Source organism: Triticum urartu, chromosome 5A (genome assembly GCF_056163025.1).
Source record: "Triticum urartu cultivar PI428250 chromosome 5A, HENAU_Tu73, whole genome shotgun sequence".
Lineage (NCBI taxonomy): Eukaryota > Viridiplantae > Streptophyta > Magnoliopsida > Poales > Poaceae > Triticum > Triticum urartu.
In genome coordinates, this window is record NC_141877.1 from 265,102,298 (window position 1) to 265,119,793 (window position 17,496).

The window sequence follows — 17,496 nt, forward strand, 5'->3', positions numbered from 1 at the left end:
ATTGATATGAGTTAATATAATTTCTATGAGTTATTGTTGACATGGTTATTCATGATCTTTGCTGAAAACCTGGGTGCTACTTAAGCTTATTTATGTAAACAAGAGCAAAAGAGTTCGTAAAAGTTGTTCTTTGTCACTTTCAGTTTATCAACTGAATTTCTTGAGGACAAGCAAAGGTTTAAGCTTGGGGGACTTGATACGTCTCCGTCGTATCTACTTTTCCTAACTCTTTTCCTCTTTTTGGACTCTATTTGCATGATTCGAATGAAACTAACTCGGACTGACGCTATTTTCAGCAGAACTACCATGGTGTTGTTTTTGTGCAGAAATAAAAGTTCTCGGATTGGAATGAAACTTTGCGAGGATTTTTTATATAAATAAAGAAAAATACTAGAGCCAAGAACCACCGGAGGGGGGCCCTGGGTGAGCACAACCCACCAAGGTGCCCCCCTCCAGGCACGCCCAGGTGAGTTATGGCCACCTGGTGGCCCCGCAGACCCTGAAACTGACGCTATAAAATCACATATTTCCAGAAAACAATAATGGAGGAAGAATTATCTCGTTTCGCAATACGGAACCGCCGTCACCTCCCATTCTTCATCGAGAGGCTATATCTAGAGTCCGTTTGGGGCTCCGAAGAGGGGAATCTTCGGTCTTCATCATCACCAACCCTCCTCCATCACCAATTCCATGATGCTCTCCACCGGAGTGAGTAATTCCTTCGTAGGCTCGCTGCTCGGTGAGGAGTTGGATGAGATTCATAATGTAATCAGTTTAGTTTTGTTAGGCTTGATCCCTAGTATCAACTATGTTTTGAGATTGATGTTGTTATGACCTTGCTATGCTTAATGCTTGACACTTTGGGCCCGGGTGCCATGAATTCATATATGAACTGTTTATGTTATCACCATTATATCTATGTTCTAGATCCGATCTTCCAAGTCATAGTCACCTATTATGTGTTATGATCCGTAAACCATGTAGTGAAAATATGCGGGATACTTTCCGATGATGACCGTAATTTGAGGAGATCATGTATTCACTATGTGCTAATGCTTTGTTCCGGTACTCTATTAAAAGGGGGCCTTAATATCCCTTCGTTTCCTTATGGACCCCGCTGCCATGAGAGGGTAGGACAAAAGATGTCATACAATTTCTTTTCATAAGCATGTATCACTATTTACGGAATGCATGCCTACATTATATTTATGAACGGGAGCTAGTGTCGTATTGCCCTAGGTTGTAACCGTCATAAGATGAATATCATCCAACAAATTGCCGATCCAATGCCTACGATTTTCCTACATATTGATCTCACTAAGTTACTACTGCTACTGTTACTATTGTCACTCACTACTAGGAAAAGGGCTATAGATGATATGGCCACTAATGGCGCACCAGACATGTGGTGCGCCATTAGTATATACTAATGGCGCACCATGTGTAGGTGCGCCATTAGTGTCCAAATACTAATGGCGCACCACATCCACGGTGCGCCATTAGTAACATATTTTTTTTCATTTTTTTAAAACTAGTAATGGCGGACCAGTGGATAGTGCGCCATTACTAGTTAAACTAGTAATGGCGCACCACTCCCACGATGCGCCATTACTAACTTGGCCCAAAACTTGCACCGAATGCCCCCCCCCCCCCCCCCCCCGTGGACCGCCTTTTCAGTTTAAAAAAATAAAAAAAATAGATGGAAATGTCAAAAAAATATAAGTTTCCCATGTGATATGTGGTCTAGTTGTTGGGAATATTTACAAATATGAATTTCGACTTTATTTGCAAAATCTCTCTGGAATTTGTAAAATGGGCATAACTTTTGCATACGAACTCGGATTAAAAAGTTTTCTATATGAAAAATCATCTACTCGAAAAGTTACATCCAAATTTAACTGGGGGAACCCTGTTGAACATTTTCAAAATCCCCAAAAACCTAACAGAAAAAAAGTTACGGGGCTTTTAAGATCCGGAGGCAAAAAAAATTCAAAAAAATTCAAACTTACTAGTGGAGCACCGTATGCTAGGTGCGCCACTAGTAACAGAAAAAAAATTGGTTTCGAAATGAATTATTTTTCAAAATATGATACGTAATATGACCGGGAAGTTTGAAATATTTTTTGAAAATTTCATCATACTCATGAACTAAGTCCTAGACATCAGCAAGGTTTAATAGGATTGATATGATAGATATATCAACAAGTGCCTGTGAAGTGAGGTGGTGCTGGGGTTCGATAGAACTACGAAGTTAAGCGTGCTCGGGCTGGAGTAGTGTGAGGATGAGTGACCTTCCGGGAAGTTTGACCACAGAGTGTGATTTGACCTGAGATTAAGCCATAGTGACCCGAGATTAAAAAAAAATTCAAAAAAAAATTATTTTTTTTGAAAAAAACTGCTACTAATGGCGCACTCCTGCGTGGTGCGCCATTAGTGTAGGGCTATACTAATGGCGCACCCGTGGTGCGCCATTAGTATACCAGATACTAATGGCGCATCGGTGGTGCGCCATTACTAAAAAAACTAATGGCGTGGTGCTAGTGGCGCACCTGTAGTGCGCCATTAGTAGCTAAAACAGATGCGCCACTAGCAGCCCTTTTTCTAGTAGTGCCTGCTACAAAACTATTACTATCACTGTTACCATTACTGTTGCTGCTACCACTACTATCAAAGTTATCATATTACTGTGCTACAGATCACTTTGCTGCTGATAATTAATCTCCAGGTGTGATTGAATTGACAACTCAGCTGCTAATACTTGCAAATATTCATTGGCTCCCCTTGTGTCGAATCTATAAATTTGGGTTGAATACTCTACCCTCGAAAACTGTTGTGATCCCCTATACTTGTGGGTTATCAACGGTGACCGGCCCAAACATGAACTAGGAGGAATCCATTCATGGCCAACACATTCCCCTCGTTATCGGTCAAAGGGATGATATATATGCACTCGGAGAGCCCATAGATATGTGTGTCGTCACAAAAAAACGCACAAGGGAGACGTGGTCGATCAGAAGACCCCCTATACACTGCATGCGGCCCGAAAATATGTATAGGTACAGTGGTGTGTGATGTGTTCAAATCTTGAATGCACAACTTCGATGGGGCACCAACTACATTACAAACCGAACGCCGAACCCGACCCCAAGCTAGGTTCAATACGTACGATGTCGGTTTTCCAACTTCGAGGCGGGGAGGGGGGGTCGTCCAACGCATGCGCTCAAACTTTATTTGGTCTAACATGGCACACATAGCAATAGGAAACCATCATGTTCAAACACTTCCCGTATGTTGGGTCAAAGGGATAGATTATGTGGGCCTCCTCATTATCGGTCAAGGATGATATATAATACCTCGGGGAGCCCACAGATATGTGCGGCATCTATAAACCACACAAGGGAGACATGCTCGATCAGAACACCCGGCCCCCTATACCCTGCATGCGGCCTGAAATAAATGTATGGGTCTGGTGCGTGATTTGTTCAAATCCCGAAAGCACAAGTTCGATGGGGCACCAACTACATCAGTAACATTACAAAATGAATATCGTACCCCTGCGGCCATGTTAAAGACGTATGATGTCGGGAACACAACTTCAAGGCAGGTCGGGGGGTAGGGGTCGGGTGCCGTTCAACACATGTGCTGAAACTTGATTTGCTCTAAGATAGCACACGGAGTGTTGGGGATATAACTATTGGGTATTACCCACCCAGGAGGGCCGGGTCATACTACTGGCAAGTTAATAGTGAAGATGGAGGGTCATGAAAGAAGCATGTTGAAGGCCCACGGCCCAGAGGCAACTTGAGGCCCGAGAGGATGAACCGCCATATGGTTAACTTGTATTGTAAGGCAAGCTTAGTTAGTCACCAAGCCGGACATGTTTGTATGAGCTGGCCGTCAGGCATCAACTTGTGTATATAAAGGGGTGAGCCGGCAGAGGGTTAACTCAAGAAACAACAAGTCGAGAACTAGGTCAAGCATGTTCACTCCCTGGTAATCAAAACCCAAGCAATACAACCTAAAGCAGGAGTAGGTTTTTACCTCGTTGAGAGGGGCCCAACCTGGGTAAACTCTCTGTGTCGTTTGTCCCGTTTAAACCCCTTCAAGCTAACCTAGCTGTGAGGGCTCAACTCCTAAGTCCTTTTGTTAGGGCATTTGCCATGACAAACCCACGATAGTTGGCGCCCACCATGGGGCCAGCGCACGGTGGTTTCGAGGTCTTGAAGGGCAGCTTCGCATGGATCAAGGGATACGCTATGGGCCGGATGACCAAGAGCCGGCGCGGCAAGATCTACATCGACGATGCTGGCTGGGGTCCTAAGGCCGACTCAATCGAGTACGGGTACAGGGTCCCTTTCGGTGGGATTCATGTCTTCATCGGCAAGATTGGCGAACCGGGCCCTGAGCCGGATCTCTGTCCTGGTGTTGTCGAGACGGCCGGCACGTTCAACCCGCCAAGTGTCAAACCACCGTGAAGCACGTTTTTGTGGGGTGTGTGCATGAAACAAGTCTTGATGAAGGATCTATGTCCAACGGAGAGACAACCATCTATTCGGGTGATGAATCCTCCACTGGAGAGACTGATTCAATGTATCAGTTGCAAGACGGCCGGCTTCGGGGCTGTTCCAATGGCGATAGTATTCCAGACCCCTATGAGCCGCCAAATAGGGCTGCAATCTTCATGGCTGGTAGGCAACCGGTTCATAATTCATCAACAGTAGCGGCTATGACTTCCAGTTCAATGGTCGCGGTGGCAGCCGGTGCGACCGGTTCAGCGCGTCCTCTGACGCAAGTGTTCTCCGAGCTTTTGGACGCCTTAGCAACACTCATGGAGGTTGAGGTCACCCTGGCGACTCAAGCATAGCATAAGGTGGATGTTGCAAAGCTAAGAGATGAGATAGCTCAGTCTAAGGAGGAGCTCAATGTAGAAAATGCTAGGATGGCCACGGAGTGAGCCACCCTGGATGTGGAGTCCCAATGGATTCAGGCTAAAAATGTCTGGTTAAGTTTGGACCAGAATGCATCAAACGTTCTTCTGCAAAGAAGGCATGAGAGCCGGCTGCCCCTCAACTACAGTGCACGGAATCTATTCAACACACCAGTGGCAGGGCCAAGTAACCCACCGGAGGTGAACCGGGCTCCGGAGGCGCCTACGATAGGTGCAACGATGCAGCCGCGCGGCATGGATCCGCCTCGTTTGAATTTGACTCCGCCTCAGCAGATGTTAACACCACTGGGTCACTATCCCAACCCCTTGGATAATTTGGTTTCTGCGGCAACATGGCCGGCGGATCTTCCAGTACAAGGTGAATCCCCCATCACGGTTGAGACCAGGAAGGCTGTGGAACTTCTTAACACAGCACTAGTTCAGTAAGCGGCTTATTCATATAGCCACGACCGGATTCATTCAAATCCATGTCCCAATCGAAGCTATAGCAGGCATATTGAGTTGCCGGCGGTTTCAAATAGTGAGCAACATCGTAGGCATGACCCGGTGCGTGTGGATAACAATGCTCAGGTTTTGGTGGATCAAAGCGGGGCGCGTCGAGAGGCCGAGCGGGCAGCTCAACAACGTTCTCCGGTTTACCCATCGGTGTCCATGGGGGCTGGAGTGACCTCTAGACCCCTTTGTGTACCATGCCTAGTACCGGCTTTGCGTAATGAGCGTCTGCCCAAGGATTTTAAGGGACCTTGCAAGGTGCCTAATTAAACGGCGGATCAGCCCCTTGAGGCTTGGATTGAAGGCTGTGAGATGGCCATGGAGATGCTGAACGTCAGTGATGCTACATGTGCTAAATATTTCACCATGATGTTGGATGGGCCGGCTCGTAACTTGTTGAAGGGGTTGCACGCCAATTCCGTTGGATCGTGGGTGGAATTGAAGTCCCGTTTCATTCAGAATTTTAAGGATACACGCAAACGGCCCATGTCGATTCTTGACTTAGAACTTGCGTCCAGGGCGAAGGTGAGTCAGCGACCCATTGGGTGCACCGGATCTCAACCATTATTCACTCCTCAGACCGTATTAATGTCGGCTCAACTGTCCTCATGTTAGAGAAGAACTGTCATTTCCTTCCCCTCAAACAGAAGCTGGGGCGGCTTAAGCGCCACTGTAACGATATGGGGGAACTCATGGCGGCTCTCGTCAAATACGCCGACTCAGATAGTACCAAGGATCCAGAATCTAATGAGGAGAAGGCTGGAAAGGGGAAGAAAAATAACAATGGAAAGGGGCAGCAGCCCAATACGGCGGGTCAAGGTAATAATAGTAAGCGCAAGGCAGACGGCGGTTCGGACATTGTGGCTAATACCAATGCTCAGAACAATAATCAGCGTCGTAAGGGGAAGCCATTCATATCCCGAATTGGCAAGCCAAGGTTCAATATTGAGGCGGCGACGAATTAGCCCAAAGCATAGCACCCCGGATAAGCCGTCTACCCATATGTGGAAATATTACTTCATCATGAAGGAGTACCGAAATTCTGGTTTTCATCAGGACCATAATGGCCCGCACGGCAGGTCAGGATCCGGCTCACAGGGGACGACTTTGGAGGTAGCGGTTCAAATTCTCGATTCCAGGGCCAAGGCAGTCAAGGTGGTTTTAATCAGCAGTCTAACCAAGGCAATCAGCAGCAGCAGTCTGGTTATTAGACCAACCCTAAGCAACTGAATAGTGGTCAGTATCATGTGTTCACCACCAATTTATGCAAGCGAGGTCAAAAGATTCATAAGCGAGCAGTAAATGCAGTTGATCCGGCGGTTCCTCGATACTTGCAATGGTCTGGGGAGCCTATTGTATGGAGCCGTGAGGATCACCCGCCCTGGGTTGACAATCCAGGCCAGCTGGCTTTGGTGGTAGCTCCTCAGGTTGGAGGATACAAATTTACAAAAGTGCTCATGGACGGAGGTAGCAGTATCAATATCCTTTATTATGATACTTTTCGCCGCATGGAATTGACTGATAAAGATCTTAGGCCATCTTCTATCGTCTTTCATGGAGTGGTGCCTGGTAAGCCGGCGTATCCAGTGGGTAAGATAGCTTTTGGTGATAACATGATTACAGGGCCGAAAAGTTAACCTTTGAGGTTGTTAAGATCAAGAGCCCTTATCACGCCCTATTTGGACGGCCGGCTTACGCCAAATTTATGGCGCAACCTTGTAATGTCTATCTGCAGCTCAAGATGCCGGGTCATAAGGGCACCATCATGGTGCACGGTAACAGGAAGATAGCCTTGGAATATGAAGAAGGAGACGCCGCTTATGCTGAGTCTATTTGTGCAACAGAGGAGTTGAAGTTCTACAAAGATAATGTTGACCCGGCAGATATGGCCCCCTTGAAAAAGCCAACTACTGAGCATGAACCTGTGTTGAAGTTTAAGGCGGCCGATGACACTAAGTTGGTTAATTTTATTATGGGCGACTCATCCAAGCAGTTTAGCATTAGTGCTCTTATGGATCCACAATAAGAAAGCGCGCTCATCGAGTTCATCCGTGAGAACCAGGACATCTTTGCATGGAAGACTTCAGACATGCCGGGTGTACCGAGGGAACTCGATGATCAAATTCTCAATGTTGATCTAAAATTCAAGCCAGTTAGGTAATTCCTTTGCTGTTTTAATAAGAAAGGCATAAGGCCATTGGTGAAGAAGTGGTCCGGCTCTTGGTGGCTGGGTTCATTGTTGAAGTTTCTCATCCTGAGTGGTTGGCTAACCCGGTGCTGGTGCTTAAGAAAAATGGCACGTGGCGTATGTGTGTGGATTATATAGACCTTAATAAAGCATGTCCGACTGATCCTTTTGCTCTCCCTCGTATTGATCAGATCATTGATGCTACGGCGAGTTGTGAGTGTTTGAGTTTTTTGTATGCTTACTCTGGTTATCATCAGATCAAAATGGTGATTAAGGACCAGGAGAAGACAACTTTCATCACTCTCTTTGGAGCCTTCTCCTATGTGTCTATGCTTTTTGGGCACAAGAGTGCCCAAGCGACTTATCAGCGATGTGTTTAGAATTGCCTTCATAGCCAGATTGGGCGCAATGTTCATGCTTATGTGGATGATATTGTTGTGAAATCCAGGCAGAAGGAGACCTTGATAGATGATTTGAAGGAGACCTTTGACAATCTCCGGGTTTAGAAAATGATGCTTAACCTGATTAAATGTGTCTTCGGTGTGCCAGCAGGTAAGCTCTTGGGTTTTCTAGACTTTGACCGTGGCATTGAGGCCAACCCGGAGAAGATCAAGGCAATTACTTCGTTGGCTAAGCTAGCCTGCATCAATGATGTTCAGTGCCTGGGGGGTCGTATTGCAGGATTGAGCCGGTTTATAAGCCGTCTGGGAGAAAAGGCCATCCCTCTGTATTAGATGATGAAGAAAATTGATAACTTTTTCTGGAGTAATGATGCTAATGAAGCATTTGAGGCGCTAAAAAATAAATTGGCTGAGACGCCAGTCCTTGCAGCTCCTATTGAGAAGGAGCCCTTGCTTTTGTATGTTGCTGCTAACAATCGAGCCGTCAGTGTGGCGATTAATGTTGAAAGAAAGGAGATGGACAAAGAGTACCCGATTCAGCGGTTGATTTATTATGTCAGTGAAGTATGGATTGAGTCCAAACAAAGGTACCCACATTGGCAGAAGCTGGTGTATGGGGTTTTTATGGCCAGCCGCAAGTTGAAGCATTATTTTCTGGGTCATCCTATCACTGTGATCAGCTCTGCTCCTTTGAGGGATATTATTCAAAACAGAGAAGCAACCGGCCATGTAGCCAAGTGGGCCATTGAGTTGGGACCCCATGGTTTGAAATATATGCCTCAGATAGCTATCAAGTCTCAAGCACTTGTGTACTTCATCAATGCTTGGACAAAGTTGCAGATGCCTGAGGAAAGGCTGGATAACACATATTGCACTATTCATTTTGATGGATCTAGGCAGTTGGAAGGCTCAGGGGCTGGAGTTGTTTTGGCTTCCCGCGGGTGATAAATTTTCTTATGTTTTAAGGTTGATGTTCCCTTGCACTAATAATGCAACTGAGTATGTGGCCTTGCTCCACAGTCTTCGGATGGCTAAGGAGATGAATCTAAGCCGGGTGAGGTGTTTTGGTGACTCAGACTTGGTGGCTCAGCAAGTTTCAGGCACTTGGGATTCCAAGGACCCGTTCATGGCCGCTTATCGCTGAGAGGTGAATGTTATTGCTGGCCATTTCAAGGGTTATCAAGTGGAACATATGGACCACAGGAAAAATGAGGAGGCTGATGCTTTAAGCCGGTTGGGATCCCAGCGTAAGCTGGTACCACTTAATGTTTTCCTTGATATTTTGCACAACCCCTTAGTCAAATTGCCTACAGAGGAAGATCTTGCTATTCCTGACTCGGAGGCACAATTGGTAGCGGCTCTTCACGCTTTTCCTGATTGGACTATTCCATATTTGGCTTATATGACCCGGGGCGAGTTACCTAATGATGAAACTTTGGCCAGGCAGATAACCCGGCGGTCTAAGTCAATGACTATTGTCAATGGAGAGTTGCACCGATGCAGTGTCACAGGGGCATTTCAACATTGTGTTTCTCTTGAGAAGGGCCGTGAGATTCTACGAGAGATTCATGAAGGAGATTGTGGTCATCATGCCGGTTCTAAGTCTCTCGTAGCTAAGGCTTTTCGTCATGGGTTCTATTGGCTGACGGCTCATGCTGATGCAGAGGATCTTGTTAGTAAATGTGATGGTTGTCAGAAATTTTCCAGAAGAGCTCAAGACTTACTGATGATTCCAATAACTTGGCATTCTGGGGTCTTGATATGGTTGGTCCTTTTAAACGATCCAAGGACAGAAAGACCCACCTGTTGGTGGCAATGGACAAGTTTACAAAGTGGATGGAGGCTGAGCCAGCCAGCAAATGTGATGCAGGGACGGTGGTTTAATTCCTTAAAAAGGTGATCTTTTATTTTGGGTACCCTCATAGTATCATCACTGATAATGGTACGAATCTGTCTAAGGGTGTAATGAAAGAATTTTGCCAACATGAACATATTCGCCTGGATGTTTCATCTGTGGCTCATCCCCAGTCCAATGGTCAAGCTGAAAGAGCCAATCAAGAAATCTTGAAAGGTATAAAGCCCCGGCTTATGGTCCCTTTACATAGGACGCCGGGTTGTTGGGTTGAGGAGTTGCCTTCAGTGCTATGGAGTATCAATACTACCCCCAACAGATCTATGGGTTACATGCCGTTCTTCATGGTTTACGGAGCAGAGGCGGTTCTCCCAAGTGACATCCGTCACGACTCGCCCAGGGTGGCGGCTTATGTTGAAGCTGATAATGAAAAAGCACATCAGGATGTTCTTGACCTTCTGCATCAAGAGCGTGACCTTGCGGCGGCTCGTTCGGTGATTTACCAGCAAGATCTGCGTCATTATCAAAGCCGCCGGGTTAAAACTCAAACTTTTCAAGAAGGTGACTTGGTGCTCCAGCTCATCTAGGATGAAACTGACATGCATAAGTTATCCCCACCTTGGGAAGGGCCTTTTGTGGTCAGCAAAAATCTAAACAACGGGTCATACTACCTCATTGATATTCGGGAGCACAAGGACTCACACAAATCAGAGGAGGAGACCCGTCGGCCGTGGAACATTGTGATGACCCACAAGTATAGGGGATCTATCGTAGTCCTTTCGATAAGTAAGAGTGTCGAACCCAACGAGAAGCAGAAGGAAATGATAAGCGGTTTTCAGCAAGGTATTCTCTGCAAGCACTGAAATTATAGGTAACATATAGTTTTGTGATAAGATAATTTGTAACGAGCAACAAGTAACAAAAGTAAATAAAGTGCAGCAAGGTGGCCCAATCCTTTTTGTAGCAAAGGACAAGCCTGGACAAACTCTTATATAGAGAAAAACGCTCCCGAGGACACATGGGGATTATCGTCAAGCTAGTTTTCATCACATTCATATGATTCACGTTCGGTACTTTGATAATTTGGTATGTGGGTGGTGTCGTGGTTCTAACTCTGACAGTGATGTAGGGGGGTATGTATGGAGAGGCTAGATCTTAGCTATGGAGGAGTTGTAAGCACATGAGGATTACGAGTTCAGGCCCTTCTCGGAGGAAGTAACAGCCCTACGTCTCAGTGCCCGGAGGCGGTCGACTGAATTATGTGTGTACGAATAACAGGGGTGCCAACCCTTGATACTGAGGAGGGGGGTGGCTTATATAGAGTTCGCCAGGCCCCTCCAGCCCTCAGTAATGCAAGGTTTAAAGTACATTAAGACTGGGGGTTACTGGTAACGCCCCTAATAAAGTGCTATGATGACCATAAAAGCTACTTAATGACCGACCGTTTGCGTGCAGGGTGACTTTAGATCTCCTGGCAGTCGAGTGGTTGGACTTTGGTCGAGTGATTACTTCGTGGTCGAGTGTCTTGAATCTGTCGAGTGGGATACCTCCAAGTCGATTGAAAGGTGACTTCTTCTAGGGATGTCCTTGGGTAGGGTACTTAGGACAGGTCCATGCCCCTATCCTAGGTACATAGCTTCATCATTAGCCCCCGAATGGATCGAGGTTCGAGTGGGGAAGGAGTTGGGGATCTTTCCTACTGGTTCTTCAGGTTATATGAATGTCTTGTTTTGGATCAATTGTCACGGATGACGTCGTCAACTTCTTTCAGTCGCCTTGATCCATTCTTGGCCTCTTGTCGAGTGAATTTCTTTACTTGTGAAGTTCCGAGTGACGGTGTGAAAGGGATCTTCTGTTTGACGAGTTGTTCTGCGGCCCGCAGATTTTGCGGGATTTGAATTTCAGGAAGCATGCAGGACGGGGGCTGCCGCATTAATCGGATGGGATAGGACGGAAGCTCCTCGATCCCCGCGCCACCTTTTTCGCCACGTACCGCACACGCGCCTGTTGCGGGATTTGACGGGATTGCCTGGGCCTTCCAGTCAGCCACCCGGAAGCGACCTCTTATAAGCTGCCTGCTTAGGACCCCCGAACAGTGCGCCTTCACTTTTCCCCCTTCCTTCACAAGATCCTCCGCCACCTCCGCTCCCACCTTGGCGCCGTAGGTCTGTTCGAGCTTCGCCGACGACGATGGTGAAGGAGAAGACGTCGGCTCTGGGACGCGTGAAGAAGGCGGCGGTGCAGGGGAAGGGGAAGAAGTCCGCTCGGGGCGGATCTTCCTCGAGGACTGCTCTGCCCAAGGATTGGATCCAGGGCGACTGGATGCCATCGGTGATTCGGCAGGATGATCTCGATGATCTGGTCGAGGGGGGATTCATTCCCCACGAATCTGCGCGCCTCCCGGGGAAAGAAGTCGAACCCCAGCCTCTTGATGGTGAGTGCGTCCTCCTCGCCACCCATATCAATCGTGGATTCTCTTTGCCTCCTCATCCTTTTTTCCGGAGCTTCTTGAACTTCTTCGGAGCGCAGCTCCATCACTTTACTCCCAATTCTATTGTGTATCTTTCTGCTTTCGTTTCCTTGTGTGAAAACTTCTTGGGTTGCCGCCCCCATTAGGGACTCTTCAAGCACATCTTCACTTGCCGCTCTCAGTCGGTCAAGAAGGCCAAGTCGAGTGACAAACGGACGCAGGTGATCCAGCTGTGCGGGGGCCTGGCGATCCAGATGAGGGGAAAAAGTTCCTTTCCGTCTATCACTTTTCCTGAGTCAGTCCGTGGGTGGCAGTCGACTTGGTTTTACTGTAAAGACCAGGTGACCCCAGGACAGTCGACTGGGCTTCTCCCTTTTTCTCTGAATCAAGCACAAAAACCTGCCTCTCTGAAAGTGATGCCGGAGGAAAAGGCGCAAGTCAAGGTGCTCGTCGGTCGAGTGGTTCATCTTGTCCGCGAGGGTGTGATTGGCATGGACTTGTTGGAAGTCTTCCTTCGGAGGCGCATCCAACCGCTTCAGGCTCGTGACCACCCGATGTGGCTGTATTCGGGTCTCGAAGACACCACTCGGATTCACCCAGAGGAGGTCACTGACGAGATGTTGGAAGGGTGGCTGTCGAGTATCACAGGGAACAAGGACAACCCCCGAGGAGCCAGGAGGGTTCCTCCACTCGAACAAACATACGAAGTGGACAAGGTCTGACCTTGCATTTCTGACTGTGATCTTGCTTTCTTTATTTGTTCTTTTTGGATCAGTCGATTGACTTTTGTCTCGTTTGTTGTCCTCTAGGCCACTACTGAGATGTACTCGACACCCAATGGAGCATAGGAGCAGGCCGAGGAAGGAGAGGCGAGCGGAGGCGAAAGTGGAGACGAGGGAGAAGGGTGGGAATCTGACGGAGAAGGAGAGGGGGACGACGACGACGACTCCAGTGAAGAGGAGGAAGAAGTCGAACCTCCCCGCTCGGAACGGCGATCCAAGCTTACACACGACCCTGCGCGGGAACGTGGTAAGGCGACTGTCCCTGTTGGGCAGTCGTCGAAGCGCCCTCGGACCTCATCTCCAGCGCCGACAGAAAAAGCTCCCAAGCACCCACGTGCGACGCCGTCCAAACCGCCCAAGGCTCTGCCCAAGATGAAGATGACTGTCCCCACCATTTCTGGGTAATAGTAGAATTTGTTTTCCTTTGTCGAACATGACGGACTCTTGGTCAACTCATTGAATAAGCTGACTGACTTTCAAAATTTGCAGTGCTGCCACCTCGGAGATCTCCGCCAAGGACGATGATCAAGAGATGGAAGACGCTGTTACCTCCAACCCCGGTACGATTATTGATGCTCTGCTTTTAGTCGACTGACGATTTCTTATAATTCCGGTCGATTGGATTTTTCTTGTAGCTCCTCCTCATGTCATTGACCTCCCTGATGATGACGACGAAGTGCCGCTGAGGGCGCGAAGGAACAGGAGGGCGCCGGCTGGCAAGACCCCACAAACTACTCCGGCGCCTGAGGTCGCAGTCCGGGAGGGTGGTGATACCACTCGGGTTTCTGTGACCTTCGCTGAACCTCTGACGAGTGTCCGGCCTTTGACGTTGACTGCAAATCCGCCTTCGCTTTTTTCCACACACCACATCCCTGAGGACCAAGTGGGTGCCGCTAAAGAGGCTATACGCTAGGCGGGGATCATGATGGAGCAAGTGAAGGTGGTTCGGGAAGCCAGCCAAGCAGCTTATGACGCGAGCTCAGCTCTTCAGAGCAACGTCCAGGTCAGTCGATTCACCGCTTGTTCTGCTAGGATATGCTATCTGAAGAATCTCTTTTCCGAAGATCTTTATATCTGTACGCCCACTGGGTGTGTCTGTTAATCTTTTTGACGAGTGGGGGCACGCTAAGTGCACCCACTGGGTGTAGTCCCCGAGACTACGGTGGACTGCTGGCAGTCGACTGTAGTCTTTATATTGTGTTGCTTTAGCTGAACTTCTTCACTCGGTCTGGTCAGGCCATGTCGAATGGAACTGTACACAGTCGGCTGCGGGCAGTCGATTTTTTTTGGTCGAACCAGTGGGGGCACGCTGAGTGCACCCACTGGGTGTAGTCCCCGAGACTACTGTCGAATGTTTTTGATTCGGCTGTAGTCTTAGAAACGCCATCATTGTCTCTTGGTTACTCGGAAGCAACTTATCTTGGATGTCTGTCGACTGATTTTTGCAGAAATCTTGCGAACTTGTGGCTCGCTACACTGAGTTGGAGAACAAACAGATCTAGCTAAACCATGACTTGAAGCTTGCTCAGGAGAACTTGCAGAAGGCGAGGGATGAAGCAAAAGGTATGGCCGGTGAGCTTTTGTCGAATGTCGTTTCTTTCTGGCCGTCCTCGATGTTGATCTCACTTGCTGTTTCACAGACAAAATGGAGGAGGCTCTGAAGAAGAAGGATCAAGACCTTGCCGAAGCGTAGAAGGAGGCCTGAACAAAACGAAGCTTGCTGAAGAAAAACTGGCTTCAGTCGGTACTCTTGAAAAGGAAAACTCTAGGCTCAAAACTGCTCTCGACGCGGCTAATCGAGAGGTCAGCCGTCTGAAGAATGGCAATATAGCTCTGAATGACCAGGCAAGTGAACTGGCGGGGAAGAGGAACGATCTGGAGGCTTATCTCGGTGGACTCGCCAAGAAGCTGTTCGTCATGCTCGAGGGTAATTACTCCGGCCCGACTGACTTGCAGTTACCAAATCTGCGTAGAGCCACTGACTTATCCTTGAATTGTGTTTACAGAATTCTGCCAGAACTTCAAAGAGGAGACCAGTCGAGTGGAGACAGACTTGGACCCCATCAATTCTCCAGTGAAGGACGAGGCTGCTATGAACGTGCTCCGACTGGAATCTCGTGTTGCCAGCGTTGTTGACTATCTTGCTCGGTTGAAGGTTGCGATGTCACGGATCGACACGTCACTCTGGCCTAGGACGACGCTTCAGAATGACCTCGAGTCCGTGACGACTCGACTAAATAAAGTCCCAGGTTGAGTGGCGGAATGGAAGAAATCTTCTGCTAGATGTGGCACTAACGTCGCTCTGTCTCTGGTCCGCGTCCACTGCAAGGAGGCGCGAGAAGAAAAGTTGGCCGCCATCCAAGTTGCCAATACCAGGAAGCACAACTTTCAAGACTTCATGGAGACTTTCATTGCTGCTGCCACTCGCATTGTAGACGGGATCGACTTGGACGAGTACATTGCCCCTTCTAGTCCTCCGCATGAGGAATAAAAACTTTTATGCTTCACTTTAAATTTGCCTCGGAATGCCGAGTGGATTTTGTAACCGTTAAACTCTGTCGAGCTAGAGGCTCGAGTACTTTGATCTGCGGTCTAGAACCTTTGGATCTTATCTGAACTTGATTTATCGTTGAATATCTTCATGACTTATCTGTCGAGTGGAACTTGTTCTTCACTCGAAATAACTTTGTATTTGTGGTGCAACTCCGAAGGAGAAGGTAGCAGTCGATTTGCACCTCGTCATCCTTGCGGATTGGGATGTGTTCCGTACTTAGGCGAGCACTGGGCTGCGGCTAAGCCTCCGAGTGGAAGGTCTGTTCTCCACTCGGCAGGATTTTAAAAACTTAGGCGAGTACTGGACTGCAGCTAAGCCCCCGACTGGGAGGTCTGCTCTCCACTCGGTAGAATTTTTTCAAACTTAGGCGAGTACTGGACTGCAGCTAAGCCCCCGAGTGGGAGGTCTGCTCTCCACTCGGTAGGATTTTTTCAAACTTAGGCGAGTACTGGACTGCAGCTAAGCCCCCCGAGTGGGAGGTCTGCTCTCCACTCGGTAGGATTTTTTCAAACTTAGGCAAGTACTGGACTGCAGCTAAGCCCCCGAGTGGGAGGTCTGCTCTCCACTCGGTAGGATTTTTTCAAACTTAGGCGAGTACTGGACTGCAGCTAAGCCCCCCGAGTGGGAGGTCTGCTCACCACTCGGTAGGATTTTTAAATACTTAGGCGAGCACTGGGCTGCAGCTAAGCCTCCGAGTGGGAGGTTTGCTCTCCACTCGGTAGGATTTTTAAACACTTAGGCGAGCACTGGGCTGCAGCTAAGCCTCCGAGTGGGAGTCTGGCTCACCACTCGGTAGGATTTTTAAACAATTAGGCGAGCACTGGGCTGCAGCTAAGCCTCCGAGTGGGAGTCTGGCTCACCACTCGATAGGATTTTTAAACACTTAGGCAAGCACTGGGCTGCAGCTAAGCCTCCGAGTGGGAGTCTAGCTCACCACTCGGTAGGATTTTTAAACACTTAGGCGAGCACTGGGCTGCAGCTAAGCCTCCGAGTGGGAGGTTTGCTCTCCACTCGGTAGGATTTTTAAACACTTAGGCGAGCACTGGGCTGCAGCTAAGCCTCCGAGTGGGAGGTTTGCTCTCCACTCGGTAGGATTTTTAAACACTTAGGCGAGCACTGGGCTGTAGCTAAGCCTCCGAGTGGGAGTCTGGCTCGCCACTCTGTAGGATTTTTAAACACTTAGGCGAGCACTGAGCTGCAGCTAAGCCTCCGAGTGGGAGTCTGGCTCGCCACTCGGTAGGATTTTTAAACACTTAGGCGAGCACTGAGCAGCAGCTAAGCCTCCGAGTGGGAGTCTGGCTCACCACTCGGTAGGATTTTTTTTACAAACTTAGGCAAAACAGATTCGCAGCTAAGCCACCCACTGGGGATTTCACACGCAAACAAAAGCAACAACAATTATAGGAAAATTTGTAACACTCTTGTCTTTGATAAATAGACTATAGAAGTTTTTCTTATTACATCTCATCTGAGTGAGAATTCAAGTGTGAAAGGGGCGGAGCAGTTCTGCATTCCAAGCTCGTGGCTCATCGATCTGGCGATCGACATTGTAAAGGTGATACGCTCCATTGTGGAGGACTCTGGTGACGATGAAGGGACCTTCCCAAGTAGGAGCGAGCTTGTGTGGTTTCTGTTGATCCACTCAGAGGACCAAATCTCCTTCTTGGAAGGCTCGACTCTTCACATTTCTAGCATGGAATTGACGCAAGTCTTGCTGATAAATGGTCGATCGGATCATAGCCATTTCTCTTTCTTCTTCCAGGAGGTCGACCGCGTCTTGCCGGGCTTGTTCTGCTTCATCTTTGGTAT